Source organism: Octopus bimaculoides, chromosome 25 (genome assembly GCF_001194135.2).
Source record: "Octopus bimaculoides isolate UCB-OBI-ISO-001 chromosome 25, ASM119413v2, whole genome shotgun sequence".
NCBI lineage: Eukaryota > Metazoa > Mollusca > Cephalopoda > Octopoda > Octopodidae > Octopus > Octopus bimaculoides.
The window spans coordinates 21,889,878-21,894,016 of NC_069005.1; positions in this window are offsets into that span (position 1 = coordinate 21,889,878).

A 4,139-nucleotide genomic window follows, 5' to 3' on the forward strand; every position below is an offset into this window, starting at 1 on the left:
ATTGTGGAATTTATTATTATTATTATTATTATTATTATTATTATTATTATTATTATTATTATTATTATTATTATTATTATTATTATTTTGTTTGACTTTTGTTTTGCATTTGTACAAGTTGGATCCAAGTCTCACCCAGAGACCTCAAGAGACAACAAGTTAGAAGTTCATGTATGTAGGTGTTATACCTAGGGTACCATATATTTGGATTATTATTATTATTATTATTATTATTATTATTATTATTATTATTATTATTATTGTTATTATTATTGCTGTTGTTATCATTATTAAAATCTAAGGCAGCGAGCTGGTAGAAACGTTAGCACACCGGGCGAAATGCTTAGCAGCATTTCGTCCGTTTGCACGTTCTGAGTTCAAATTCCGCCGAGGTCGACTTTCCCTTTCATCCTTTCGGGGTCGATAAAGTAAGTGCCAGTGAAACACTGGGGTCGATATAATCGACTAGCCCCCTCCTCCAAAATTTCAGACCCTGTGCCTTTTGTAGAAAGGATTATTATTATTATTATTATTATTATTATTATTATTAATATTATTATTATTATTATTATTATTATTGTTGTTGTTGTTATTACTTTTATTATTGTTATTGTAGTCACTATTATTATATTGTTATTGTTGTTGTTGTTATTATTATTATTATTATTATTATTATTATTATTATTATTATTATTATTATTATTATTATTTACCTTTAATCTGCATATTTGTTGCAATCACTTGCCGAGATACACTCAGCGCCCTAGCGTAAATGAATGTTAAGAGATGTTGAAATATAACTGAAAGCTTGGGAAGTATAAGGGGCTATCGCAGTTGCGAAATACCTCAACATAATACAACACAAACATTTAAATTGATAGGGTTTTTCTAAGGATTTGGGCAGTACTTGTCAGCACAATCTTCTAAATTTCTTTGAGACATGGTGCTCCTGGAATGTTGTCTAAATTTTTTCCGACATCCCTTTTTTTAAATCATACCTAGGACACCTACAATACCAGGAACAGTTTTCGATTTAAGAGGCCACATATTTTGTATTTCTATTTCAAGGTCCTTATATTTACTAAGGTTATCAAATTCCTTTACAGATATATTTTTTATCAGTGAGAACACTTACATCTATTAGTCTACACGTATTTTCTTCCTTGTCTTCAATAATTATATCTGGTAGATTATTTTGGATCGTTCTGATAGTGTTGATTGGAAAATCCCAGAGAATGGTGACTTTTTACCTTCAACGATTGATCAGAATGATGTTCATACCAGTTACTAGGAGTGCCAATTTTGTAATTCTTGCTTATTTTTCAATGTAAGTACTCTGCTTCCCTATCATGGCGATTTTTGTATTCGCTTGGTGTCATCACAGGATCTCCCGAAACAAGATGATATATTGTTTCGTCAAATGTGTCACAGACTCTGCGTTTAGAGTCAGCACCGTTTTGAAAAACGTTAGGCTGATAACTTCTGGTAAGAAAGCTTTGATCTTGTGCCGTCAATATGAAGCCTTCAGTCTCTACTTTCAATCCTGAACTTCTCAGACACTGATGGGTTTTGCTTGGTCTACATCAGAATTTTGTCTTTGAAGAATATATCGTACATGCAGGGTTTCTGGCTCCAGCGCTCCTCAATTTACTTCTGCCCGTTCTCTTTTGCAGCCTGCATGATTCATTTTGTTTGATTGGTAGCTGTGGTTTCAGGTTCTTCAACAAATTCAGGATTAATGTCAAGCTCCATTGCAAAATTATAAGCCTCCTTGTCAATAAAATGCAATTTTCTGCTGCTTTCATGTTAGCACACAAGTTGCAGCATTCAGGCCTCTATACTAGATAAGTACCTGTTCATTCCTATGGTGGAGGTCTTATAGCACAGTTCTAATTGCATCATTTCTCTTCCCTCACTGCTTCTGGGTTGGTCAAGAAAGTCAACGTCTGCCTTTGGGTGGTGCATGTTCTTAGCTGTCAATAAGTTTCTTGCCTTCCTGTCCAGGATTCCAGTTAATGATGTTAAAACTGTACTGGATTACTGAAAGTGCCAGTAAAAGAGTAAAAGACTACATCCCTTCTCCATTGATCTTGAAATGGATCGAAATATATTCATACAATGAAATACAAACAAAATTGCATGTACTCGAAAAACTGTACACATCATTACATTTGTAAAATGCGCATAATGGAATATTTATTATAGGCGTAGGCGTGGCTGTGTGGTAAGAAGCTTGCTTCCCAACCATATGGTTCCAGGATCAGTCCCACTACATAGCACTTACCTGGGGTAAGTGTCTTCTACTATAGCCTCGGGCCGACCTAAGCCTTCTGAGTGGATTTGGCAGGCGAAAACTGAAAGAAGCCCATCGTACTTATGTATGTATGTATGTATGTATGTATGTATGTGTGTGTGTGTGTGTGTGTGTGTGTGTGTGTATGTATGTTTGTCCCTCACTACCGCTTGGTGTGTTTACGTTCCCGTAACTTAGCGGTTCAGCAAAATGATAGAATAATACCAGGCTTTAAAAGAATAAGTACTGGGTCGATTTGTTTGACTAAAAACCCTTCAAGGTGGTGCCCCAGCATGGTCACAGTCTAATGACTGAAACAAGTAAAAAATAAAAAGTTATATATGTATGTATTTTAATATATGTATGTATTTTAATATATGTATGTATTTTAATATATGTATGGATATATAAGACAGCGGGTTGGCAGAATCGTTAACCCGACGGGCAAAATGTTTAACGGCATTTCGTCCGTCTTTACGTTCTGAATTCAAATTCCTCTGCTATCGGATATTAACCTTTCATTCTTTCGGGGGTCGATAAAGTAAGTACCAGTTGAGTATAGGGATAGATGTAATCGACTTACGCCCTCCCTCGAATTTGCTGGCCCTTTGAAACCAAGATTTACATGGATCTGTAATATGTTCCAGTTCAGTGAAATTATAAAGACCCCTTTCTGTCATGAATGACCATGGCATTGCACCTAGAAAGTTACCCTCCAAGGCACAAGTCCGGGAAAGGTTGTTTATGGAAGACCACCAGTCGCCCATGCATACCGGCCTCCCCTCTCCACTCCACCAGTGTTATCCAAGGGAAAGGCAAAGGGGCCGATACAGCTTGGCACCTGTGACGTTGCAACTCATTTCTACAGCTGAGTGAACTGGAGCAACGTGAAATAAAGTGTCTTGCTCAAGAACATAACATACAGCCCAATCCGGGAATCAATTTCACTAGTTCATGATTGTCAGCCCGATGCTCTAACAACTGAGCTATGCGCCTTCCTGTTCTGTACATTATATATAATATATGATATCATACAGTTTTCGGTTCTTATCGAGGCATTTGCAAAATTGCTTTGTAGCAGAAAAAAAAAAGGGTATCATTTTTTTTCATATATATACGTATGAAGGAATATCAGTGTCATTTCCCTGTCAAGGCTTCAATAAAATGTAAGCACAGCAGACCAGACAAGCAATTATATTTTGGATATATCGAGGCCAAGAGATTAGTCTCTAGTGGTCAAATTAAACGCAAAAAATAATCTCATATACGATATTAAATAATATATGACTAGAACTACTGCATAACATTATTTGTGTCTCTAACGACCAAATTTTGTTTCTCTGCCATCATTTCTTCTGACAATCTTTTTTTGCGACCGGTAAAGAAGTAGTGGCGACACGTAGAGTAGCATGCAAAATCGAACGGTCTCGGCAAATGATATCGGAACGAATGGTTTGTATTAACTGAACTAAAAATTGTCCGTTGTCAATCTCGTAAAATGGTGAACGTGGAATTTAATTCTATGGGAAATTAAGTGTATGGCATATTGATTGACGTGAACTCATCATAGTACATATAAATTTGTCTTAATTAAACTATAATTCATTTAAAGGGTTTGTCGAAAACTACTTATTAAAAATTACAGATCGTTCTATGCTAGAACTTTAGTCACTAATGAAAGCATAAAATGCATATATTTCTAGCAATGTAGGTGTCTTGATACTCTTAGTCGCGTTTAGTGACTTATATTTTTCCATTGTGGTATCGCATTGCGCATGGCTGTTTATATTAATTTTTGTATACACATTAGCGATCCGCTAAATCATCCATAAATTCTTATGGTAAA